Source organism: Numenius arquata, chromosome 1 (assembly GCF_964106895.1).
Source record: "Numenius arquata chromosome 1, bNumArq3.hap1.1, whole genome shotgun sequence".
Taxonomy (NCBI): Eukaryota; Metazoa; Chordata; class Aves; order Charadriiformes; family Scolopacidae; genus Numenius; species Numenius arquata.
In genome coordinates, this window is record NC_133576.1 from 111,160,146 (window position 1) to 111,188,042 (window position 27,897).

The window sequence follows — 27,897 nt, forward strand, 5'->3', positions numbered from 1 at the left end:
GGGGGAGAGGGAGAGAAATGTCACCCGGAGTGCCGGCCCGTGGGGGAGAGGTGGCGCCTTAGAGATGGGGGTGGGGGGGGGTGGGGGTAGAGAGCAGATCTCCGCCGGCCCCGCGGACTTGTCAAGGTAAAGGCGGGAGGGGGGGAGGGGGGGGGGGGACGACGGGACGGGACACGGGGACGGAGAGGGGGGGGCAGCGCGTTTTGGGTTAGGTAGGGAGAGGAAGGCCGGTGGGGGGAGGGGGGATGTGCGCCGGAGGACCTGAGGAAAATCATGAAGCGCGCCTTCCCCCCCCACCCCCCCAAGCGCTTCCGAGGACCCCCCGCGGCTCCCAGGTTGCGACCCCCCCCACCCTCGCCTTTTCCCTCAGCCGAAGCCGGAGGGGTTTCGCGGCGCTCGGCGCTTGCCCACAGCGCGCCCAGGCAGCCCGCGGGCCCGATCCCGCCCTGGCAGTCGCCGCTCGCCCTCCCCCCCCCCCCCCCCCCCCCGCCGCTTCACGCCCTCCGCCGCACCGGCTCGGCGACCCCCCCCCCCCCCCCCTTCCCCCTCATAAACCATCACCCGCCCCTGGACGGGCGAAGGAAGGCGAGCGGGGGTTGTGTGTGGGCGCATCTCGGGGTAGATTGGGCCCGGCAGTGCCGTACGCCGGTCATTTCAAAAAAAAATATCTCTGGGAGGAACTTGAGGGAAGCGAGGTTGAGCGCTCCCGCCTCGGCTGCTCCTCGCAGCGCTGAGGGGAGGCGGGGGGTGGGGGGGGGCACGGACGGGACGTGAACTTTCATTTTCACGCAGCCCCCTCTCCACCCTCCGTCCTCTCCAAGTTCATGAGGTACCTGACGGGCGGGTGAGCGCTCCTGTCCCCCTTGCACAGCTGGGGAAAGCGAGATGGAGGGTTGCGAGCTGCTGGAAGCCGCGGGGGGAAGGCAAGGCGACAGTGCCGCCGGTCTGCACTTGACTTTTGACTGCTGAGGGATCCGTTCCCGTGAGCTCTCCGCGGGCTGCCCGCACCCCGGCCTTTGTAGAGAGACGCAACGCATCCCCGCCAGCGGCTCCCCAGCAGTTTTGACTTGAGTGGGGCTTTTTTTTTTTCTTCTTTTTTTTAATCGGCTACGCATTTTTAAAAAGGGAAAGGAAATCAGAGGCCTCGGACCTGCAAGCTGTTGTTCCCATGACTTTTGGGGGAAGATTTTCAAAAGTACATAATGAGAGCTGGGGATCTCTGTTCCCACTGACTTTCAAAATCTTCCCGTCTGCGAGCTAGTCCTCTGAAACTCAGCTGGACTACTTGCAGGCGAACGTTAACAGGCTCAGGGCCTAATGCTTCTCATGATTCCACTCCCTTTCTAGAGCCGCACTGACAAAAATATAAGCAGAACAAGTTTTGAAGGGAGAGGTAATTTCTCTCTCTCTCTTTTTTTTTTTTTTTTTTTTTAACCAACTGACACAGTTGAAAACAGCAAGAGCTTTTGGGCTCAAAAAAGCTTACACCATCATGGCTACGAAAACTACTGCTACTCAGAAAATCTGTCATTCTGGAGCTCCTTAGAGAAAAAGTAGTGCAAGGCAACATGTAAGTAATCACATAGATAATATCATGCATTTTTGTTACTATATTTTTCTCGGATTTGAAGTTTGGAATTGCTGGAGAAACTGATTCCTCATTTTTTAAACACTAGTTCTCACTGAAAATTAGCCAGATGAAAAAACTCCAGTTCGTAAAAACTTTATGTTAAAAAGGGGGAAATATAAATTATTCGCATTGTATTTATGTTTTTGCTCTTATTTTATTAAAATTGCAGTGAGCAAAATTTTTAGAAAGTGTGCCTTTCAACTGAAAAGGATGATAGTAAATGTCTTCTAATTTTTTTTTTTTTTCTGAAGGTTATGTGCCTGTGAAAAGAGGACTTTGCAGTAGAAATAGCAATAAAGGCAGTAAAAAAAAAATAAAATTATGATGTTGCTAATACCACTTCTCTGTACTTAGATTATGTACAGTTTTGCCCTAAAATAATTCTCATTATTATTTTTCACCCATTTTTCCACCCGTAATATAAGATATAGAACTTATAACAGGACATTATATTCTCTTATATAAATCACACTATTGTCCTTTCAGATGTCATTCCTAAGGTCTCATTAAGATTTTTAATGGAAGTGAAATTTTTACATCTCCTCATATCTAATACTTGCTCTCAGATTCCATACTTGATGCACATAGGCCCTGATCCTGTATAAACCGAAATGTGTATTATTATGTGTAAGCACACTGAGTAGTTCTCTTCATTATTATGCTCTTGTAGTTTGCACTTAAGCAGCTAATAGTGATATTACACAATCATTCTCAATATTACTTAGGACTGCACGAAACATAAACCTAATGTAATCATCTTCATTTACATCTTATATTCATATCTCTTAAGTTAAATAATGCACAATTATAATAATTTAAGGGCCAGAGCGGGTAAATATTTAACTGAGTATCAGAAAAAAATGAGAAAGGCAATTGCTGTAGTCTAAAAATCCATATAACGAGGTGAGTATTGTATTCTCTGTCTGTAGCATCTGGGAGTGGATCATCAGTTTGTTTCCTCAGTGACTAGTGAAGCCAAAAAGTCACAGCAGGAAGAGAGCTGAGGACAGAAGGGAGAGAAAGGGATTTTGAGCCTCACCAAAAGTGATGTCAATTCTTTAGGTCAAATTTCCATTCCAAACAACTTGGGCCCATCAGAATGGTGGAAGTCTTATCTGCTGTGGTAGCAAACATGAGGTTAAGCTGCAGTTTTCTATAATTGACTCCTTTCCTCATACAGTTCTCATTACAGCAGTGCCCAAACACCTCCTAATAGTGCCTGTCCTCTGTTACAGATTCCTCTCCATAGAATGTCATTATATCGTCAGAGAATCTCCTCATACTGTAATAAGTGACATGACCAGCATTTGTCATATTACCGGTTCTCTTGTTGCCAGTGGAAGGAGCATGTGCGGTTGAATGTTTTCAGTTTATCTGCCTTTTCTTCCATATAGGTGTTAGGTATTTATGTTAGTGAGGCAACGTCAAAGTAATGCATTTTGTTCTTCAAGCAAAACGCAGTTAGGTTTCTCATGGCCCTTAGCTCTTAGGCACATTCATTCCATAGACTTGGCACCAGCCTTCAGAAAGTTCTGTCTCCAGAAATGGTAGCTCTTTCCCCCTTGTTGCACAAGTTCTCTTATGTCAGAAGAGGGAAACTGATGTCAATTGGAACCAGTCTAGAGACCTAGTGTGCATTTCTTTAGGAATCCTGGACTTAGGCCCTGGAGGAACTTGAGACCCTGAATTTGTAATTTAAAACTCTAGAGAAAATCAGTATAGATTGGAAGAGAGGGGCTTACTATAACCCACATTGCTGAGATGACATCCCCCCAGCTTCCTGTGCTTGAAGTTCCCTGTATGTAGCAGAGTGTGCTTGGGTATACTTAATTACCTAGGTCCAGTTGAGAGTTGAGAGGTGGCAAAACCAAAGCCAGGTACTTATCTGCCAAAGTGGCACAGAAGCTCATAGCTAGTCAGGGATGATTAGAAAGCTGGAGGCTGTCTTCTGGCTCAGGAACACGTTACTTTACAAATTACCTTGCTATGTGTTTCTAAGATTTATTTTGCAACTATGAGGATTAGAGGAATTTGTTGTAATGAAAACTGGCATTGTGTCATTACCGTGTAACTTTTTAGTTCTTTAGATTCTTTGGCTTGCCTGGGTACTTTTATGTTACTCCATTAGTTTCATCTGGTCCAGTTCCTAGGTAAGTTAGACCAGTTGGAGGGCACCAAGATACACCCACATGTAGTATTTATAGTAATCTTTCCAATAATGGCACATCTACCTATTATATTGTCACCTATCTGTGTTTATATGGCATACGGACATGCAGCCAGTGGGAATTCCAAATATTTTTCTATTTGTTTTTCTAATTTGAGCCCTGCTTGCCTCTGATGCTCATCCAGCCTTCTAGATCCCACTTATAGATTTATCTAAGCCTCCCTTCAGACCTCTTCTGTAAATTTGATATCAGTTGAAGTTTAAAGTTTCAGTTTAATAACCTAGTAACTGTAGTTGAATGTTCTCTTTCATGTATGAGTTTTCTACTTCTTTCTGTAGCCATTCAGTCTCTGATTTACCCTGACAAATATAGGATTTGGAATTCATTACTTTTGTAGTTTCAGTCTGCTAGCAGTGATAGAGGTTGTAATCTAGAAAGGACTGAAGTAGACACCAGTTACTATTGTACAGTGAAAACAGAGTTCTGAATTTGCCAGTATATACCTGATCTAGGGATGCTTCTGTAGGCAGTATGGATTGCAAGAAGTATGTGCTGGCTTAGGACTTGCATCTGCTTTATTAGATTTCCTATGAACTTCCAGATGAAAAAAAAAAGAAAAACCCATAGCTTTTTTTTTTTTTACTGTAGACTACCTCTTGATTTTTCAATAGCCAACTTTCAATTTAATTTTTTTTTTGAGCCTCTAAAATGCTCAGTGTAGCATAAAGACTAATAGTGTAGTTGAAAGGTTGGATTTACTATATTTCGTTCAGGTCTTATAATATTGACTAACATAGCTATAGGCCTGACTCATAATAATGAACATATCCCTGAGGATTTAAGAAAGATTTGTTATTAAACTTAGGTTCCGTGGTAAAGTTTTGCTAAAGTGGCCTAACTGCAACTTCTAAATGCTTTAATAGTTTTGTGGATTTAATGGTTGTGAAAAGTGCTGGCTTGGTATCTGTGAAAACTGAAGCCCATTCTTTATTCATGGATTAATTACAGCAGAGCAGTTGCCAAGTGATCTTCTCCACAGCACCCATGAACTTCAGCCTTGAACTGAAGAGGACTCATCAAATGGTGAGAAAATAGCGTGGCTGTCGTGACTATTAAGTTATCGAGGGGATGCTCTATTTCTTCTTAGCATTGATTCTGTTATTAAATAAGTATTGAAGTTAGATTTTTGTAGGGTGATTGCTGGGACTGTAACCTAATTTCTCCCCCTCCCCCAGTATTTCAGCTGTTAATTTCTCAAGCTTTGCTATCTTCTCCTTGACTTTTCAAAAATAATTGTTAGTGATACACTGTATTCATTAGCTGATTTCTTTATTACTTGCTTTAGCCACAGTCCTATGCATGTGCTTAACTCTGTTCACGAGTAGCTTTATCAGTAGCACTGCTTAGAGGAGTGAAGTCCAGTTATGTGGAATTGTTTGAAAGACTGAAGCTTAAACTTTGCAGATAGGTATGGTTACATTTAAATGAAATGCTACTGAAATGAATGCAGGAGTGAGGGATCTGGAAATGCTTTAGCTAGTACTAATTTGTTTGCTTTTATGCTGTTCAATTTATTTCTTTTAAGACAGCTTGATGTAAGTTGTTCATTTGCTTCTCTAGTTTCCCAATTTCTGGGAAATTTTGAAATCTGAGGTTCAAAACATTTATAAAATTTTAGTAATGCTTGTAATTCTCCTGAGAAGAACAAACCATTATTTTATTTAACCATTTTATGAAAAGGTGACTGCATCTATAGAGAAACTAATTCTATCTCTAACTCACTGCCTTAATCAGGTCTTTAATCTTACTCTAGCGCCCTACCTTCATTAAGTAATCATTCTTATATGTATGGATTTATTAAGCATACATCTTAAAAACAGGGAGTTTCCTTTTTTACAGCTATAGATAAAGGATGGAATATTGATAGCAGGGGGTTGTGTGTGTAAGAATATAGCTGTTGAGTGTTGATACTTGCATTCTGGTCATTTAGATAGGTGACAGCTTAAAATAATGGTGCACAGAATGATCCGTAGTTCAGGAGACAGATCACAATGATCAGAAGTTCACAGGATGCTGAGAGATGCCCCAGACCTTTTTTGGTATCTCAAAAAGTGGCTCAATTTCTGTTTTCCTTTAGTAACTGTATTGTAGAAGGAGTAAAAGGGACAGAACTCTGCTAGCGGCTTATGATTTCCACATTTTCTCCTATCTCTATGGTTGTTACCATAGAGATTGGAAGATGGGATATTAACCCTCTCCCAGCTATTTACCACATTGATTTTGGAAGTACAAGTGTGTTTAACTAGGCAGCAGAGATGGTGAGCCCTTTATACCAGTAACTGAACTGCTCCCCGTGTTAAGAATTACTTTAGTACTGTTATCAACCACTGAACTAATTTAACCTTTGGCAGAGTTATTTACCATTTTGTGTATTAAAAATAAGATTTAATACTTAAGCCAGAAAGAAGGCACAGTTTTCAGGCAGAGTGCATTGAGATACAACTCAGAGGTCATTTATTTTTAATATAGATTCAACAATCTGTTTCTTTTTGTTTTCTCAGCCACTTTTTCTTTAGTTTTCTTTTTGAGACCCAATTCTTGAATTAACTTTAAGAACTTAATTACTTACATTCTGCTTCATCAAACAATTAATCTTGTACTTAAAGTCACAATACTTGCATGAGTATGGCATTTGAGAGAAGAGTTTGAATCCACATTACTCCCTTGCCTCTTGTACTTGACTTTGCCTATCTGATAACCAATAGGCCTAGAACCAAAGTGTGAGTTTGCATGTTAGCAGGGTAGGGAGGTGGTGCTCAGATTTGAATGCACACTCAATACAATGGGCATAGTGAATGATTACAAGATGATTTACATTTATTTTCAAATTTAAGCACTTTTTTACTTATTTAGTTGAGCAGAATTTAGATACTAGAATTTAAAGTTAAATGGCTCAAGTTAAGTGGCTTAAAGGTTTTCCTAAAGCATTTTTTTGAATTGATGTAATTCTTTTACTTGAACAGAAGAAGAGATAGGCCAATGTCAAACAGTTTTGAAAAGCCCATTCTCATTGCTCTGCTAAGAAGATAATTTTGTTTCTTTTATTCCATCCCCTTTCTGGTTAAATCACTTTCACTTCCCTGACTCTTCTTATACCCGTTGTTTCCTGCTAACCTTTCCTCTAATGTCCAGTTTTCTGTTAACTTTTCCACACTGACTATTCTTTGTCTTTCTTCTTTTTACTGGAGTTTTGGAGAGGTTGTTATACTTTTTCAGTTTCTTTCTTTCTTTTGTCAGTTCCTGGAATCCAACAACAAATAAAACCCTCTGATTTCAACTATGACTTTTTGGTGAGAAATGCTGAAGTCAATATTTAGTGCTAGATCAATAGAAAGTGTAAGCAGAGCACTGTGGATGCCATTTACAAAAAAGGGAACTGGGACTTGCATATTACTAAAAATTATTCTCTAAATTGGGATATCGGATTCTGGAGCCAGGCAGTAGGATCAGCGCCTGAGAATGGTCACGTAGGAATTAGGGCTTCATACTGCAAAAAGGTGGCAGGACCAATAGCCCAACTGAAATGCGTTTACACCAATGCACACAGCATGGGAAACAAACAGGAGGAGCTGGAAACTACTGTGCAGCAGGAAAACTGATGTAGTCACCATCACAGAAACATGGTGGGATGACTCACACAACTGGAGTGCTGCAATGGATGGCTATAAGCTCTTCAGAAGGGATGGGCAAGGAAGGAGAGGCAGTGGAGTGGCCCTATATGTTAGGGAGTGTTTTCATTGTCTAGACCTTAATGATGGTGACGATAGGGTTGAGTGTTTATGAGTAGGAATCAGGGGGAAGGTCAACAAGGCAGGTATTATGGTGGGAGCCTCCTATAGACCACCCAACCAGGATGAAGAGGCAGACAAAATATTCCATAAGCAGCTGGGAGAAGTCTCACAATTGCTAGCCCTTGTTCTCGTTGGGGACTTCAACTTAGCAGATATCTGCTGGAAATACAATACAGCAGAGAGGAAACAGTCTAGGAAGTTCCTGGAGTGTGTGGAAAATTAACTTCCTGACACAGCTGGTGAGGGAGCCTAGGGAAGGTGCCCCGCTGGACCTGTTGCTTGTGAATAAAGAAGGACTTGTGGGTGATGTGATGGTTGGAGGCCGTCTTGGGCATAGTGATCATGAAATGATAGAGTGTTCAGTTCTTGGAGAAGCGAAGAGTGGGGTCAGCAGAACTGTTACCTTGGACTTCTAGAGCCAGACTTTGACCTGTTCAGGAGCCTGGTTGACAGAGTCCCTTGGGAGGCAGTCCTGAAGGGCAAAGGAATCCAGGAAGGCTGGACATTCCTCAAGAAGATGCAGAAGCAGGCTGTCCCTATGTGCCAAAAGACAAGCTGGCAGGGAAGAAGACCAGCCTGGCTGAATGGAGAGCTTTGACTGGAACTCAGGGGAAAAAAGAGAGTTTATAACCTTTGGAAGAAGGGGCATTCAACTCAGGAGGACTACAAGGATGTTGTGTGGTTATGCAGGGAGAAAATTAGAAGGGCCAAAGCCCAACTAGAACTTAATCTGACTTCTGCTGTAAAAGACAATAAAAAATGTTTCTATAAATGTGTCAGCAATAAAAGGAGGGCTAAGGAGAATCTCCATCCTTTATTGGATGCAGGGGAAACATAGTGACCAAGGATGAGGAAAAAGCTGAGGTACTTAATGCCTTCTGTGTCTCAGTCTTTAACGTTAAGACCAGTTGTTCTCTGGGTACCCAGCCCCCTGAGCTGGAAGACAGGGATGGGGGCAGAATGAAGCTGTAATCCAAGAGGAAATGGTTAGTGACCTGCTACACAATTTAGATACACACAAGTCTATGGGGCCAGATGGGATCCAGCAAAGTGTACTGAGGGAACTGGTGGGAGCGCTCACCAAGCCACTTTCCATCATTTATCAGCAGTCCTGGCTAACCGGGGAGATCCCAGTTGACTGCAAGTTAGGAAACGAGTTAGCAAACTCATCTACAAGAAGGGTTGGAAGGAGGATCCAGGGAACTACAGGGCTGTCAGTCTGACCTCAGTGCCTGGGAATGTTATGGAGCAGATCATCTTGAGTGTCATCATGTGGCACGTACGGGACAATCAAGTGATCAGGCCCAGTAAGCATGGGCTGGTCCTGCTTGACCAATCTGATCTCCTTCTATGACAAGGTGACGTGCTTAATGGATGAGGGAAAGACTGTGAATGTTGTCTACTTAGGCTTTAGTAAGGTCTTTGACACCCTTTCCCACAACATTCTCCTGGAGAAACTGGCTGCTCGTGGCTTGGATGGACATACTCTTCTCTGGGCAAAAAACTGGCTGGAGGGCTGGGCCCAAGGAGTTGTGGTGAATGGAGTTAAATCCAGTTGGTGGCCGGTCACAAGTGGTGTTCCCCAGGGCTTGGTACTGGGGCCAGTTCTCTTTAATATCTTTATCAACAATCAGGATGAGGGGATTGAGTGCACCCTCAGTAAGTTTGCAGAAACCAACTTAGGGGAGTGTTGATCTGCTTGAGGGTAGGAGGGATCTGGATCAATGGGCCAAGGCCAGTTATATGAGGTTCAACAAGGCCAAGTGCCACATCCTGCACTTGTATCGCAACAACCCCATGCAGAGTTACAGGCTTGGGGAAGAGTGGCTGAAAAGCTGCCCCACAGAAAAGGACCTGTGAGTATTGGTCAATAGCTGGCTGAATATGAGCAAGCAGTGTGCCCAGGTGGCCAAGAAGACCAATAGCATCCTGGCTTGTATCAGAAATAGCTTGGCCAGCAGGACTAGGGAAGTGATCGCCCCCTGTACTCGGCACTGATGAGACCGAACCTCAAATACTGTGTCCAGTTTTTGGCCCCTCACTAAAAGAAAGACATTGAGGTGCTGGAGTGTGTTGAGAGAAGGGCAATGAAGCTGGTGAAGGGTCTAGAGAACAAGTCATATGAGGAGAGGCTGAGGGAACTGGGGTTGTTTAGTCTGGAGAAAAGGAGGCTGAGGGGAGACCTTATCGCTCTCTACAACTACCTGAAAGCATGCTGTAGCAAGGTGGGGGTCAGTCTTTTCTCCCAAGTAAGAAGTGACAGGACAAGAGGAAATGGCCTCAAGTTGCACCAGGGGGGGTTTAGGATGGATATTAAGAAAAATTTCTTCACTGAAAGAGTTGTTGAGCATTGGAACAGGCTGTCCAGGGAAGTGGTTGAGTCACCGTCCCTGGAGGTATTTAAAAGACGTGTAGATGTGATGCTTAGGGACACTCCAGTGCTAGGTTAATGGTTGGACTTGATGATCTTAAAGGTCTTTTCCAGCCTAATCGGTTCTATGATTTATGATTTTAAGGTGATTCCTTAAAAATCATTATGCTTATTATAAAAAAAAAGAAAAAAACAAAACCAAACCAACCAAATATACCCCACGAAAGAAAAGTCCAGGTACACTGAATAGATTCATTCGACTTAATGTCACTGTTCTTTTACTGAGCTATGTACTGAACTTCTCTTAAGGCTTAGGAGAGACAGCATGGAATTGGAAGAGAAGCAAAGATCTCCATGAAAGGCAGTCAACTACTTCTTGGTAAGTTCAAAAAATATATATAAAATTTTATTTCTGTTAAATTTTCACCTTTATGAAGCGACATATACTTAGGGCCCTGTTCACAGTGGCAAAACAAAGCCAGTTTTATTGAAACAGTCTCTACATTCTCTAGATTCATGTATGCTATCACCACGTAAAACTGTGTTCTGTTATAGCTGAGTTTGTGGTATAACAGTGACATAAAATTCATTAGTTATTTTCACAGTGATTATGCTACAGCATTTTCACTCAGTTTCTGAACAAATCAAAAAGTATAGGTTGCCTCCTAATAACTTTTGAATCCAACCCTTAATTTCAGCTGCATTTGATATAGGGATAGAGGTCCCAAAGTCAAGTTTCTACAATTTGACTGAAACTTAGCAGCTGGGAGTAGAGAAAGGACTCAAATTAGTGCCCCCAGGGTAGAAAAAGCTGCAGCATGGACTCAGAAATTTTCTGTTCTGTTCAACCTGTTGACTTGCCAGTCAGCAGCTTGCTTAGTCTGCCAGTCAACGCATGTGTAGCTTAGACCCAGCCACAATGTGAGCTACTTCTTGTTTCTGCAGAAATTTAAGGAAATCTGTTTAGAAGGGAATGGGAATACCGTCAGCCTGGGATTACTGCAGAAATGTGTTGGTGGCATGTGTGAGCACACTGATAGGGACCTAGACTTCATTACTTCTACTAGTCATGCAAGGAAACTTGGTTTTGCCAGGGCCTTCTAGTCTCCCAAACTGCTTGTGAATCTTACCATTTTATGGTAGTTTCTATAGCTGGATTAGATACATGTTTTTCCTGTCCACAGCAGAGAAGGGAACTGTTGAGGCAGCTTCAGTATTTCGTTTCTTTGACTGTTCGGATGTCAGCTCTGAGCTATCCCTTAGACTGTCAAAATTGTAAAACTGTGTCTTCAGCTGTCTCCAGAAACTGTCTGTAATTCAGACTGCAGCTATGACCCATCCTACAACCTATACTCTTGGAGCAGTGCAGGAAGCATGCATTGTATTCCAATTAACTTCCTTTGTGAAGAAAGATGTGGAGCTAGGCACAGGGACAGAAAACAATATTAGGATCTGGGTTCATCAAGTTACCACATTGCACTGGAACTTGGGAAATGCTAAATCTGTAGCTGCATGATTTTGTGCACCACGACTGTCCTGAAAGGTATAGTCTGTCCATTCTCAGTCGGTGAGAAATGGGCAGATTACACTTGCTAGAGGTACTAGTTTGCTCACTTTGCAGGCAGCACTAACTTGGCAGATGTCTGATATTTTTAAATTTTCTGTGTAATGTTAGACAGCATCAAGGTATCTTATAACACTTTTTAAACAGAACTTAGCACTGTAGTACTGTTCTTTAGAAACAGTTGAATTTCTCAGAATAACAGAAGCCTAAGGGTCATGCATATGAAGCAAATTTTAAAAGCAGTAGCATGAGAAGAAACACTTCCAATTCAATATTGTAAGAGAACTGCCTTGAAATTTCTCATAAAACCTGAAATGTGTATTTTAAATGTTTTTGTTTGTCCTCCTGCGCAGTTGAAAACCATCATCCTGGCAGCAAGGAATGAAAAACTCTGATACTTTTCTCCATTTTCTGCTTATTTTCATGTCTTTTGTTTCATGAAATCAAAGCCAGTAAGAGAACAACTGGTCATTTAAAAATTCAAAATAAATAAATAAATAAATAAATAAAAGAAGAAAAGATTGCATTCCATTTATATGGAACTTTTGTTTCTTCTGTTAGATTCTCAAATCCTTTCATTTAGCCCCAGCTTTTTTTTTAGAAAAATATCGTTGTTCCCCAAATGCTCTCTGTGTTAAAAGAATGAAGAAATATCATGTTTCTAGGATCTTGAGGTTGTTCTTATAACCTTTATCACCAGTACTCTTGCATAGTGTCACCAGTTAAATATTATTTCATAGAACCTATGGCTAACCAGTTTTTAAACAGGTTTATAATATATAAAAACACTGTAATTTATAATATTTTACTGTTAAAGATCAACATAGGTGTGTTTTTAATAAGAACAGTAAGGTCAAATAATGAATGTTAAGTTTTGTGTGAACAGCAAAGTGGTGGCATATTCTTGTTTAACATTATGTTGTGTGCTTCCCATAAATGGTGTTCACCAAGAGCTTAAACTCAGCAAATAATTAACTATAGTTGATTTTCATAAGGATTTTTTGTTTAAAAAAGCTGACCATTTTTAGTCTAAAAATGAGTAATACTAAACCACTTTTTATCATGTATTTTCTAAGACCTCAGTCTTAGATGCTGCTATATGTGGTCAGAGACTTTCATGATCATGAAGAGCTCAATAAATTCACAGGCCTATGCTGTGTCGCCAAAATGGGTGTTGTGGGACAGATTTTAAGAAAGCTTAAGCACTAAAAAGCGACTTGCATCATAGACCAAAGAAACTAGGATAACTAATCTTCAGAAAATAATAATTAAAAATTTATATTTCAAATATGTATCAGTAAAAGCTCCCACAATGTGCTGTTACTACATGTAAAATGCATAAGCAATTTTAAGACAACATTCTTTAAAGAAGGAGCTAAAAATTCCTATAAACAATATGCAACTTAAAGATGTATGGAGCTTCTTTATTATGTGCTACATGCTGTAATAAAACAGGCTATCAGTAGGTTTTTCTGCATGTTACTAATTTTATTTTTTTTTATCCCAATATTTTTGCAGGTGTGTGGAGGAACAGTTCCTGTTCTCACTGTTGTTGCTCCCACATAGGCGGACTCTGTAATTGATTATGTGTGGGTAGGGCCCTTCTGAAATTAAGGAGATTCTGCAGTAGTGCAGGGTTCTTTTGGTGAAAGTTCAGTTGCAAGATCAGGACCCTACTGTGACTCCTTACTGTGAATTCCCTCAGTGTGTCATTGATTGTGCTGGAACCTGCCTTTTGGGATAATGTAAGTCCTGCTTTTCCCCCAAATGTACTTTAGACATGAAATAATCATAAAACATTTCTAATTAGAAAATTAATATTATTTACATGCATTCTTTCAATTATGTTTTCTTGGCAGTACCAAATAATATATTCCTCAAAACTTCTTAATGGCACTGAGGCTTTGTGGATAGTTGGTCACATGATGAGAAAATTTGGCTGTAAGTACATTGAAATGATTGAATTTTTCAATAGTTAGACTTTAATGATGTTGACAAACTAATAATGATAAAAAAGTGAATCAGGAGTTTTGACTTATGTCAGTTGACTTCAGTTCTTTTTAGAAAATATATACAATATATCCATTAAGGATTTCAGTATTCTTAGGTAATTCACCATGTGAACCTGGAGTCCTTCTGTACTGCTATTACACAGGAGTTTTAATTTATTTGTTTTCACTATTTTCAGAATAGCGTGTCTCTGACTTGCTCTGTATTTTCACCCATAAACTTTCTGAAATTTATAGATTTATAAAAATGGTTTATACCACCAATATTTGTGTAGATACTGCAAACTTGTCTTGCTGAGTTGAACATTGAAATGTTAATAAATATACACCTATACTTGTATCAGTGTAACTTGGTTAAATTAAACTAAACTGAGCTGGCATTATGAGTGAATTTGATCATGCATGCTTATTAGCTCTAGTCTTAGGCAGAAACAACATATTTTATTGTACCTAAGTACTTTGTGCTTAATCAATAATAATTACACATATCATATGTCAGTGGATTCACCCAAAATAACTATAAATATCTCTGCTTGGATTAAGGGGGAATTTATTTTCCCGTAGCTATGGGTACAATCATTGCGATGACTCCTATTTTTATATACAAATGAGCAAAAAACTACATGTGGGTGTTCTCCCTGTATAACAAAAGTGGTATTATAAACCCCATGCCCTTTTTTTATGATGCTGTATTTCCTTTCTGGTATTGAAATGCAAGACTTTTCTATGGGATCTTAGTATCTGAAAAATGGAAGAACTGGAAATGTAATTGAATTTGTGAACAGTTATTAAGGACCTGTAAATGTCTAGAGGAGTTGCACTGAAAGACAATTAGAGATTCTTTCTTATGGAGCAAAGACACAGATAATAATTGTTGAGTAAAGATTAACAAGGACAGGATTATTTTTTTTTCGCTTGGCAGAAGAGCAGCATGAAATGAAAGTTATTTGAAGAAAGAGCAAGACCAAAGAAGAAATCATAAACTCAGATCAAAAGCAGACTAGAGGGTCCAATTTAAAAAAAAACCCACAGCAAAACAAAATAAAAAACCAGAAAATGGATGGCAAAAACATGCCTGAAAGGAGAACTAAATACATAGCTACTAGTATTTCTCATTGTACTGAATATATGATAAATTTAAGTTTGAAACTTTCAGTAAGTGTTTTTCTGTAATTTTGTTTTTCTCTTGGAGAGGAGTGTAAGGGCTTTAAAGAAGACTCAGTGACTAGTTGTGAATTACCTGTATAAATTGGTGATTCAAGATGACATTTATAACTAAGAACAGAGCAGTATGGGTTATGTATGCTAAACTACAATTAGTGCTAAGCAGAGGCCATAATTTCTTGTTCAAACACAGAACAATGATTTTGAAAAGCATCATCTTCAACAGAGCTCAAAACACAATTTCATTATGTTCGTTGTAGGATGGGAATTTTCAAAGTTCTAGTTAAAACACTTAACAGCAATTCTTCTGAGATTTTGCAATATAAAATAAAATTGAGATATTTCAATATGAAATCAAGTCAAGATTTGAGAACATTAGATGTTTCATTTTGCATAAAAGAATCTTGATCAGCTTATTTTGTTTTTAAAATGTTTATATCTAATGGTTTACTGATTTCACCTTTTAATCCTATTGGCCATATTTATTCTTACTTGCACTGTTGGGTAAAAGAAAGAAAAGGAGAGGGAGACTAGGTGATACCAGAAAACCCCAAACACAGTTCTCTAGCCATGCCCGCCCCACACCGAACCAGATCAAAAGTGCCTCAGAATAGATCTAGTTTTAGGGGAGAAAAGGGAAGAAAGTGAAATGCGAGTGAGTGCAGTATCAGGAATCCCCTGGATGTTTCACTCATCACCGCTGAGAGGCAGATCACCCAGCAGTGACTGCTTCTCCTTCCTGTGATGGCAACTTCCCAGACCTTTGAGGGACAAAATATTGGGGCACAGCTCTGTTCTGCCTGCGGTAGTACCTGTGACAAATGTTATTTCGAAGAAAAGGAAGTCTGAATTGTCTCCTGCTGTAACCAGCTCCACACTACTCTCTGCTGCTCACCCCCATCATTCATTGAGCATCTTATCTGATTGTTTCTTTGGCTTAACCCATGCCATGATGCCATAAATGACTGAAACTAGGAGAACAGCAAGAAAGCAGATATCAAGAGGGTGAGTTGATGTTGTGGAATGTAGGGAGTGGACATTTGCTACGCAGCTACACGTTGTGTGGGCTTGGGAATACTTGAAGGGCTGTAATACCAAACCACGGCAACAGAGAGTAAGTTTCCTTTGGTGACAAACTGGGGTGATAGCCCTGGTTCTGTGCACTAAGAAGGAAAAGCAAAGGAATGTGCCTGAACATTCAGCATGTTAGTTGCATTAAGTTTAAGTTGGGAGATCTTTTTCTCTGCTACTGTTTGCGCTTGGCTTGTATGGTGACTGTCCTGTCTTCAAGCTGGATGTGGCATGTTTTTGTTTATGTTGAATGAGGCACTCATCATATTATAACGCCATGAACATTGTTTTTCTTCAACCCTTGAAAGTCAAAACATGGTAGCATAGATAGCTGTAATAAATTAGTAATAAATGTGATGTGAAAGAATTTTCTAATTTCACAGTATTTATCAGAAAAACAATGTTTTATGTGTTTCATATGCCTCCTCCCATCTTTTCCACTCTGAAGCAGAGCTAATGCATGAAAATTTTCTTCAGTAGTGCCCTCGGTTCTTTACTTCCAATTACAGCTATGGGTCTTTTGTTTTTTTCATATTTAGGTTGAGGCCCTCACAAAACTTCTCTGCATCCTCTATGAATGACACCATCATGCTGGCGTTTGTTTTAAGTCATCAAATCTAGGCAAAATCTGAGTTTTGGGAATCTTTTTCCAATCCTTTCCAGTCCTTTAAGGATGCTCTTTCTCTTCTGTCAGATAATTGTGTTTTTCATCCAGGTTTTCTGTGCATCTTTAATAGAAAATCTTTTTCTTTTGCCTTGACAAGTGCAGTCTTGCCATCCTTGTTACCTAGTCAAAGTGCTACTCTACTGTAAATACCAGTTTCCAAACTTACTCCTCTGGTATTCTCAATTTCCTCCTTCAGTTTAAAGCAATAAAGATAAGCTATCTGTCTCTATTTTCGAGGCCCATCAAGACTACTTCTACCTGATTCCTCTCCTTCAGTATCAAGAGGCTGGCTGGTTTTGATCAACATATGATGCCAGCTTCCATCATTCGGTTGTTAAATTTTCAGACTGGATATTTTCCCTTCAGCTGCCTCTCATGTACTGGTTAACTTCTTCATAAACAGAACTGTTCACTATCTTCCTTTAAATATCTTCTTAAAAGTTTTATGTAATGCGAAGCTTAAAACAATCCAACTAGACGACAGTTATATTGCAGGTATATTAATGCCAACGCTTATCACAGTAGTACTGTGTCATCACATTTGTACTCTGCCATAATTTCTCTGTTGCCTCTTTATGTAGAATTCAAGCACATCCACTTTTTGTTGTGTGTTTATTCGTGGCCCAGCATAATGAGAGGTGGTCCAGGGTGAGGCCTCCCTAGACTTATGGTAATACATATAATAATAAATAATAGTGAATACCTACTGGATACTGCAGTGTGGCTGTTGGATTCTGCTGTGCCTAATGTCACATCGTATTTAATAGAGAAAGAAGGTGCTCCAACTAGAGGCCTCACGAGAGGGAAAGAAGTGAGTTGCAGCCAACAGATAAAATGCTAGCCCCAGAGGCCTTCTCAACTGTCAAACCCAAGTCAATAGCTACTTGCTGAAAGCATCCCTCTTTTCTCTTCTCCAGAGCAGTAAAAACAGACTCTCCCTTCTCGTAGAAGGAAGTAAATTCAAATAACATGAAGTTCTACAGTGTGTGTAAAAGGTTAAAGGACTTCTCATACTTGCATAGCATCCTTCTGCTCCTTAGTGCATTCCCTTCCTGACACAGTGTCTCTTGGTAAAGAAATCTTGAATAACCACAAGCAGTTGTTCCAGCCATACTGGTGGTCAGTCCTTTTTCAAATGCTTCTCTGTTGAGAAGGAACCTATGCTAGTACTGATTTGGTGTCTTGGCACATTGCTATCTCGTAGTGCTCTGTTTCCGTTGTGCCTTGAAGGTAATGATTCTTCAGAAGAGTGGTAAGCATGAATTCCATCAGGAATTCCCCAGGTATGTCACCCTCTTTCTGGAAGTGGGTCTGCATGTATCCCTTTTCTTGCTTTCAAAGGGACACTGAAACATCAGTGTATAGATTATAGCTGATACAGAGATGGTAGATTGGACTATGCAGAAAAACGGCACTTACCAAAGAAAATATAGTCAAATAAGTTAATTTTTATCAGAATAAACCACAAAACATAATTACAAATAGTTCTCTATCTCAATAGGAGAAGTCTAGTGAGAACTCTGGACTAGTTGATGGGATGGAGACAGTGACTTCGAAATACTGTGGGAGAACTGGAGAGGCTATACAACCCAAAAACTTGATCATAACAAGAGTTCTTGGTTATCTATATATAGACTGGATAAACTTAACATTAGGCTGCATTAGGCCATCATGCACAGGCTGTATTTTTAGGTATCATCAAGAACAAACCAGCTAGAGAATCCAGAAGAGGGGGGACAGCCCTTGATTTACACTAGATTAGCACACAAGTGACTATAGAAGAGCCATTCAGTAGCGATATCTCATGTCATACTCAAGTTTCTCATACTTGTCGGAGAGAAAAAGATTAAAATAAAAAAAAAAAATAGTCCAGTATTGTTTAAAGAAGAGGAATTGTATACAAATGAAGATACAGTTTAAATAAATATTAAAAGAGATATGGGGACTTCGCTTTCTGATTCTAGCCCAGTTGAGTAAGAATTGCCCAACACAACTGAACAGTAAAGGAAGTCACTAGAAATAAATAGAGGTTTTTCAAAAAGCTAAATCCAAGCAAGCAAACCAGAAAAGAGCATAATTCTCGGAAGTTAAATGTAAACCTATTGTAAGGCAGAAGAAAGATTTTGAAATGTAACAGGCTAAAATCCTAAAAGCCAAACCCCATTTTTTTCCAGGTGTAAATTTTGCTGGTAGGGAGGTGAGTTCAATAGATAATTGCAGATAAAGAGAATATTTAAAGACAAAGCCATCTCAGAAAAAAACAAAAGATCTCTTTGCTTTGGCAAGGTTTATTACAGGGGGATTAGGGACAAAAAGTTGTTCTTTATAGGGACTATTTTGGATTTGAAATATCAATAAAAGATTTTCTAACAAATTGATTGAATAAACATTAACAGATTGCTAGATAGCATGTTGTTCATTTGGAAGTCCTAGAGAAATTCAGAAATGAAATTAGTGAGCCACAAACTGTGTTGTATGATCTATCACTTAAATTACCCTTGGTAACAGAGGAATGGAAAGTAACAAATGTGACACTAGTTTTAAAAAGGGCTCTGGGGATGATTGTGGACTAATGGACTAATAAGTCTGACTACCATGACAGATAAAATGCCAGTGAATGTGATAAAGAATGTAATTAATAGGAACATAGGTAGGTGTAATAGGCAACCATCATCTTGGCTTTTGTACAGAGTAGTTTTGTCTTAGAGCTTTGCTAGTTATTTGAAGGAATCAACAGATACACAGGAAAGGGTGACCCAAAAGTTTTTTAAAAAGCTCTGTAACCAAAGACTGTTAACAAAATGAAATATTGAGTTACTTTAAATTCTTCGTGGATTAGTAGAGGGTTACAAGATAAGGAACAGTATAGCAACTAATGGGCAGTTTTAACAATGCCACCTCACAGAGATTTGTACCAGCACCTTTGCTAGTCCACCTGTTCCTAAATGGTCTGAAAAAGTGCAGTGATAAAGATTGTAGATGATAAAAGGAAAATACTCAGTTGGAGTGAGACCTAATGTTGACCCTGAAGAGTTGCAGAAGGATTTCACAGCGGGGCTTGTGGTGATCTAGGAGCCACGGCTGTCACAGAGGCCAGATATCGCTGACCCCACTGTTGAGCCATATCTATCAGCAGAGAGAGGCAGTGGCTGTTGGATTACAGCAGCCATCACCCCCTAAGCTGTGAGCTCAGTGGGCTGTGACTAGTCCTGCCACTCAGGAAGGCAGGGGCTTGTAGCTGTTCTTTCTAACCACAGCGGGGGCTGCAAGTTGAAGAGAAGATTCTTCGTCCCTACTTCTCAGGGTTTCACAGCCCTGACGAACTTAAAGGACAGGTTTTGATCCCAGAGTTCCTGCCTGTTACTGGGGCGGAATATAACCATTAAACTGATAGTATCTTGCTGCTGTGAGAAACCAGGCCTCTCAAGCCATCTTACTGGTGTTTGCATGGATTTTTAGCAGCTCCTGCTAGTTTCCTAAAATCATTCTGGATAGAGTTGATGCTAGCAAAAAGTGGCAAAATGGTGTCTGAATCAGAAGTGGCACTGGCATGCTGATCAATTTTGAGCATTGATGAGAACTGTATATGATATAGAAAAGAATGACTGAGAGGTATGGCATAGCTCTTCTGCAGGGACAGTAAATGGATCAGGATATCTCAGTTTGGAAGGACGTTGACTGGGAAGTAGGTAATAGGATAAAGGTCTCTAAAACCGTGAACACATGGAAGTGTTTAATAGGGGACTGTAACTCCCTGTTTCTCATAATGGAAGAACAAGGGGCCTTTGGTCACTGTTTTGTTCAATTTAGGTGATCTTTAAGATGGCAAAAGGCTGCTTATCACCAGTTTTATCTGCCATAGTTTTGTGAATACATCTTTTCAAGTGCACAAAACCCAGCTGTTTACTCGTCTTGAAAACTCTACTTCTCCTGAACCAGATGCGGCCAAAACGCAACCCGTGCAGAATTATACCTTTTCTGTAAATAAAAGTTTGTAATACTCATTGATGATAAATTTTCAGATATGAAACAAACATAAAATGGTCCCATTTTCCTAAATCTGCATTTTTTTTATCCTCTGCTTCTGTTTATTCCTTTATCTGGCAGTAGCAACGTTATGGGTGGGCAGATTGGTTTTACTTCAGTTGTTTACAGAACTGTGGGCAATGCAGAGTACCAGTTTGCTGCTACTTCAGAAAGCTAAAAGCAGTAGCAGGCCCTAAAATTAATCCCAGGGGAAATCAGATAAAGAAACAGAAATGTTTCACACAGCAACCAGAAGGTCTGGAGGGAGGGATGGAGTGGAAGACATCATTGTACCTTTGAAAACAGCTGGAATGGTTTCCAAGCTGTGGTCCACAAACCCCTGGTGGACTACAAGGCTATGGTAGGTTGAACAGCTGTTTGGCTAAACCACAGTTAACAGTGTTTTAAATAGTGTTTCCAGTTAAAAGTTTGATCAGATGAGTGTGTGGTGGTTTTTGAAAAATGTTAAGGGCTGATAATGATCTGTTTTTCTAAAAATATGGGAACCGCTTTTCTGGAGTGTATGAAAGGTAGAGAGCACGTCCCACTTTGTCAGCTTTAGGCAGGTTTCATGCTTCTCCACCAGAAACAACTAGAGGTTCCCAGAAAGGAGCCAGGAAGAGCAGTCTGGTGGCACTAATCCTTCTGTCCCCACCACTCCCTCCCCAGTAACAGAATTGTGGGGGTCTTAATCATCACGTTGTCCTTGGATATCACTAAAAGTCTTAGCTACCCCTACTTTTCATGTGTGTTCTTGACTAGTAGATGTAGTTTTCTGAGAAGCGACTATAATTTTTCAAGTCTTGGGTCCTCATGATACAAAGATTAAACTTGTCAACTCCTCTTCATTAAAATATATATCTTTCTTTGAATTAATACCTGCCTTCTCATTGCCAGAAAAATAGATTTTAAAATCTTCTATTCTGTCATTATTAACAGATGTAAACTTTCCTTACAAGTATTAGCGTGTCTTATTATAATATCTGTTGATTAGTTTTTAGAAAATCCCAATTCTATTTGACCAACTTCTTTTAATTTGTCAGCTACCTTAATGGTAATTTTACATTGTAAAAAAATCTTCTCTGTTTCATATAAAGTCTCTATTACTTTTTTTTTTCCCTACTGAAAATTTTCCAGTGTCCAGTCCATCATAAAATGTTTTTATTGTCAGTGCTTTTAGTTGCCCTTGGCATAGGTTACTTCCCACTGTCCTGAGTACCTTACATCATATCCATAAGTGATTTGTAGAGATGTTACCTTTTCCAACATACAGCGCATCTTTATGTTAGGAATTATGGTGGTGTTGAATTTGAGAAATGCTGTATTCAAGTGGTATAAATGTGTTTATCCTGAAGAAATCAGTTGTCTAATCTAAATTACTGTAGTGTATCTTACAAAATTTAAACAAAGTACTGGAAACACATTTTATTGATAAGTGTTTTAAAAGGAACTAAAGAAAGATGGCCAGTGAGCATGCTCTGCGTAACCTTTTTTTGTTCCATATTTTTTCTTTGTATGTTTTGATACATATATGGAAAATGACGAGGTTTGTGCATGTTTTTGTACTATCTTGCTAAATATCTGTTGCTAACTTACACAATTCTGAAGTTGTCTTTGCTCAGGCTTAAGCTAGTAGCTGAATATGAAATCGAGGGAAATCTTTGCCTTGTATCAGAAAGGAACATGTAAGGGAGGAGACAGCGACTTCTGCTCTAGTGTGGAGAAAGGTTATTTCCTGGTGTCATCTGTGAGTGGGAGAAGAGAGATTCACGAGCCTAGACAAGGTGTATGGGTATAGAAGCAGTGATGAGGTGTATGGGTAGGACTGGGGATGAGTGTATGTGAACGCAGAATTTGGGGTCAGATGGAAGTCACTTTACCACAGAACATGGCTACAGTTCTCTACCTGAATTTAGTTCACTCCACACTTGCCCTAGCTATGCCTTTTCCAGTGTCTTCTGAAAGCCTGGTTTCGCCAGTTTCTGCACGTGACACTTTGAAGTGGAAAACCTACTTTCCTGCTTACTCCAGGAACGGTTACGTGCAAAGATGCAAATGGTCCCACAAATCCCTCCCATCTAAAGCTTCTCTTCTGTCCCGCTATGCTTTCTTCTGCATCCTGCCCATGGGGTTCTGCACTGCACGTGCAGACAGACAGATGAATCATAGAATAGAATCAGAATCATTTAGGTTGGAAAAGACCCTGAAGATCATAGAGTCCAACCATAAAACCTAGCACTACCAAGTCCACCACTAAACAATGTCCCTAAAGCAACACATCTACATACAACCCTTTTGGTGAAGAAATTTTTCCTAATACCCAGTCTAAACTTCCCCTGGCGCAACTTGAGGCCATTTCCTCTTGTCCTATCACCTGTGACTTGGGAGAAGAAATTGACCCCCGCCTCGCTACAACCTGCTTTCAAGTAGTTGTAGGGAGTGATACGGTCTCCCCTCAGCCTTTGATTTGCATTTTTCTGTGACCTTCCTAAAAATAAATTAATTAATCCAGGGGATGACTGTACCTATTGGTGATAAATTGAAGGTTACTGACAGGATGGTTGTTTTTCTTCATTATCATTTTGCAGATCCCTTATAAGTTGTTCATGAAGACTAAAGAGTCTGCAGAAAGATTGAAAGCTGATGTCTTAGGGTATCCCCCTAAATGCAAGGGTTTTTTTGAATGCAGGGTTTTTTTTGGGCACAGATATTTTCATAAGTCTTAAGCTTTTATTTAACAGTTTTCTTAATACGTGGTTGCATGCTTATGTCTATGACTAAACTTAGCTTAGTGAGCCAGAAGCATCATTTCTGTAAAATTCAAATTCAGTAATTAATAAGCCTTTTAGCACCTGACAATACAAGTAAGTTAGGTAGCAAGATCACCGTAACACTAATAAAAGAGAGCATACTTCTATTTTTTTTTGTGTTAGAGGGTACATATTAATGGAAAACTATTTTGGTGTTTCTTTCATGAGCAGATTTTTGTAGTGGATATAGAGATCACTCTTTTAGTTAGTCAGTGTTGGTCCCTACAAATTGGGTCTACTCTGTTCACTTGTCTTATGTCATTTTATCTTTAAAGACTGCAGGATCTCATGATTACTCAGAGGTAACTCCTTGAAGTTTTGGCACTGTCCTCTACAAAGTAACTTACCCTGGGCTGACTTGCTGTTACCATGTCAGAGAAACATCAATTGTTGATACTATGTGTGAAACAACATTTGATATAATGCCTATTAAGTTACTTGAAAAAAATCTTGAAAAGGTGGATTTCGTGTTTAGAAGAGCTGGGATCTAAAAATATATGTCATGGTTATAGGTAATAAATGTTTATGAATTGCTACAGGAGAAAAAATATTTACATTTGTGTACAATATGTTAGCATTAACTATTGCTATTTTTATCTCCTTAAGTATCTTCTCATAAGATATGTAAGATATAAGCTGGTTATAAAGTATTGAAAGATGTGAATAATTTAATTTGTTGAAGCATTCAGTGCATCATTTAAAACAGCTACTAAAGGACACAAGTTGACATGCACTTCTCATAACAGCTAAGCATGAAAATAAGGTATCAGAGATAATAATATAGTTCCAAATTGGTAAAAATCATTGTTATTTTTTGCTGAATGAGCAGAGCTCTTCACAGAATGGCGATCTCATTCTAAGATTATAGTTATCTAAATAGATTTTCATTGCTAAACATTATTCTGGTGTTTTTATATCTTTGTTGGAAATGAGAGAACACAACACTTTTAAATTTTAAGTCATTATCTTCAGCCTTGCGAAAAGCTTTCAGGACTTGGTATTTCACCTCAGGATTGGATCTGTAGCCCTTTTAAATTTTGGAATGTCAGAAATTGTGCAGGTGAGTAGGAAAAAGCAAATGTGAAAGGAAGAAACTGAAATGGAGAGGAGGAAATTATTTTCCTTTGCAGAAGGAAGGGAAGGATGAAAAACAATGTAATAAGCATAGGAAAAATAACAGGCTGAAAAGGGAGGAGCTAGGTAAGTATTGACACTAATATTTTGTATTTAGTGCTCAGACATGGTATGCTTTATGCTTGCATGGAAAACAGATTGAGACTTCAGTTTTTGGACTAAGTGCTTTGCTGAGCTGTACTTTATTCTCTGTGCATTTTTGCTTTAGTACGGTTGCTTCTAAGGAAGGCTTTAAATTGGCATTCAGAGCCAACCTGAATCACAAAATGCATTCTCGTACTAGAAAATCGTGACTGCCCCAATGTTCTGTCATCCTAAGTTAGCTCTTAACAGCAACAGTATTAGACATCAAAAAATAAAAGCCAGTTTTTTACATAAATTTCTGTTGTTAATTCTAGTCACTAGCATTGGGGCAGGGCACAGGCAGGCAGGCAATAAAATAACACTTAAGAGTGGCAAAATTTGTGTGCAAAACCTAATTGTAATAATGCTAAAACTGAAAATCAAAACTGCTAATTAGTCATTATTCAACAGGACTAGGCAAAGTTAATTCATAACCAAACATAGCTGTAGAATAATGGTTTACTTACATTGGCTTTCATTACAGGTTAGACATCAGTGTGTGGATTTCATCCATAAGCTGTAATAAAATAAAATAAATTAGGAAATTGACAAAGACATTTAATTCAGTAATTTGTTCATTTATGTGCTTAGTTACTGCATGATTCCCATGAGTACATATGGTATTATAGCAGAGTAAATGTTCAGGGAAAATGATGTGTTTTTAAAACCGAGAAATTAACTAATATTTATATAGTGACTATAACATGATTACCATGAATTTCCATGCTAAAAACTTGTTTATTTTTAGATACAGAGATAGGAACCTCCCGATTTCTTATATTCACTTGGTGGTATGCATAAAACATATGCACCTGTCCAGCTGAGCAATGCTGTAGTGTAACTGAGCCCTGAGCTGATGCACAGTAGAGCAGCATCCCCCATAAAACTGCCCTGTTGCTGGCTGGGGTCAGAAAGAGTCAAAATAGTTGGAGCAGGGAGAGGCCTTATGGTGCCAATTCACAAATAATTTTGGAGTGGTAACGTCTACTTTTTGGAAGACAGCATATTAATTTCTGCTGATAGAGAACTCTGCGTAAGGATTATGCTATAAATTGCTGTGTGAGAGGGTTCCCTTTCCTGTGCAGTGTCTGCATCACTGAGCAGCAGTTTCTAAGGGCCCCCAGTGAAGAGATAAATACTGAAAAACTGACATAGCAGTACTCATTATGTTCATTCTAAAAAGAAAATGAAATTAAATGCAGATACAGCTTTTAGAAGTTCTAAATAAGAGACTTCACACTGTATTTTATAATTAGCCCTTGCTGTTACATTGTTTTGCATTAGTGTTACACTATTATGTTACATGACTCTAGAATTGTTACATCATATCGATTCTTCAGTGTAAAATCACATTTCAAGTGGACCAATATTTAGATTTTGAAGATGTCTTTTTAATTGCATTGTAACTGACAACTCTGTTGTCCTCATGTAATAGGCAGTGTCAAGATGACTGTATTCTGGAATAGTCATTCATGGAAGACCACTGTATGCATAGGTCTCCAATGAGGTATGAATTGCACAATCCCAGGATTATGTCTCTCAGACTTTCTGTACTAACAAGAAAGCGCAGACTCTGAACTGTCCCTTTGGTGTATATTCCAGCCCCCAGATCAGTGCCCAGGAGGAAGGCTCCCTTTCCCAGCCTCTTCTCTGGTTATTTATGCTTTGGTACTGCAATTCTATAAGAGCAGAGTCTTGGTTGTGCATCTGGGCTGACAAGCTGGTGAAGGTGATATGAACTGGTTGTCCCCACAGACCTGCTCCACACTGAACCTTCCTGCACGGAGACTGGGCTATATACCAACTTGAAAACCAGCCCTTCACCCATGACTCTTGTATTTACTTATAGTTCATTTAAAATAACCATTATAATGTAAGTGTCCATGACCATGACATAGGATTTCAGCATTTTTTCACAACAGTATTTACTGTATTTAATAACAAATTACTGAAATATCAGCAGTGCCATTTTAAGTATGTTACACGTGAATTTCCTGAATCAGGCCTTAATGTTGGGAATATAGAATCCCAGTGATGTCAAGCTTTGATTTTACTTACAGCGGATAAACTTAAAGCCCCAGTAGTCCTTTCTATTAGTCTTAATAGAAAAGCAAACTTTCTTTTATTTGGGTCAGACTTCATTTTTGTGCTTAGTATAGTGAACATGAGTAATGTTCAGTAATAAAAAAATATTATGCAGCGCAAGCCTATGAAGTGTTCTGTGCAGCTGAAAGTCATTAGTAAATTTTCTATGTTCAGAGTAAAGGAAGTTGAAAATGTGCCGTTTCTCATACTATTTTAATCCAGATGTTGTTATCCGTAACTATTTAGGTTAAAGATGTGCTGCTAGGTTCACAAATACCGAGTGAACTTCAAAAAATTAATTACATTTCAAATATGTGATTCAGACTCTAAGATTCAGACCTTAGGATGGGATGAATCGCCCTCTGGAGGTGCCCATTTCAGTCTACTGACTTCACAGGAATCCTGCTTTGAACTGACAAGTTCAAACTAAAAGTTAAGTGAGTGGCCTGTCACATTAAGAGAGGAATACCTGGGCGTTTCATACCATACTAAGTCTTTTCTGTAGACCTCTTTCTTTTTAAGAATGGCTGCCTTCTTCCTCACCTTCTCTGTCGGTGTTCATGTACTGTTTCTAAAACAAATAAGCACAATTGTTAACTGTTGCTATTTCCTGTGTATATTGTTTTTTCCTGTCCTTTTTGATCTTGTTATCTTATCTTTCCCTGTTTTTTTTTTTTTTCTTCTTTTTCCTGACTCTATTTAGCTACCATCTCTTCTGAAGCTTTTCACTTACTACCTCTCTGACCATCCTACCTTCCATGTTGAAAGTATTATCCTAACTTCTGATGTGGAAGACTGCTGACCCTTTCCTTTGATGTTGATACCAGTATTGTCTGTGAGAGATAGTACTGTAGTGAAGACATAGAAAAAGAAGAATATGGCACTTACGAACTGATTATGGTTTTGAATAGTCAAGAAGTATTGTTCTTCTGCCTTCATATAAAATGCGTTAGTTTTCTAATGTAATTTAAAGATGTTTATGGAAGTGTAAAATTAAACGTGAAGAATATAAAATCCGTATTAAAGACATTTAAATTTAACAAAGTATAGCATTAGACTTTATTTTAAAAATTGAGTCCTACATGGCTCACTTGCAAAAAGTGGGATAGATTGTAAAAGTTTTCTACTGGTGAAGTCTGACTTATTGAAAGGTAAAATTATTTTCTTCCTCCCTATGGTAATATTTTCTTGGTTTATTTTTATTAAAGATCTCTCCTTGTCTTG

At 39.2% G+C, this 27,897-nt stretch overlaps 1 long non-coding RNA gene across 1 annotated transcript; it reads left to right on the forward strand.

Annotated features, from left to right (window-relative positions):
• On the forward strand, positions 1-27,897 carry LOC141469099 (uncharacterized). The gene is made up of 8 exons (XR_012463455.1): positions 1-126; positions 1,448-1,570; positions 4,807-4,881; positions 10,330-10,399; positions 13,103-13,329; positions 13,444-13,525; positions 26,024-26,095; positions 27,377-27,897. It is a non-coding gene; the product is annotated as an uncharacterized lncRNA (long non-coding RNA).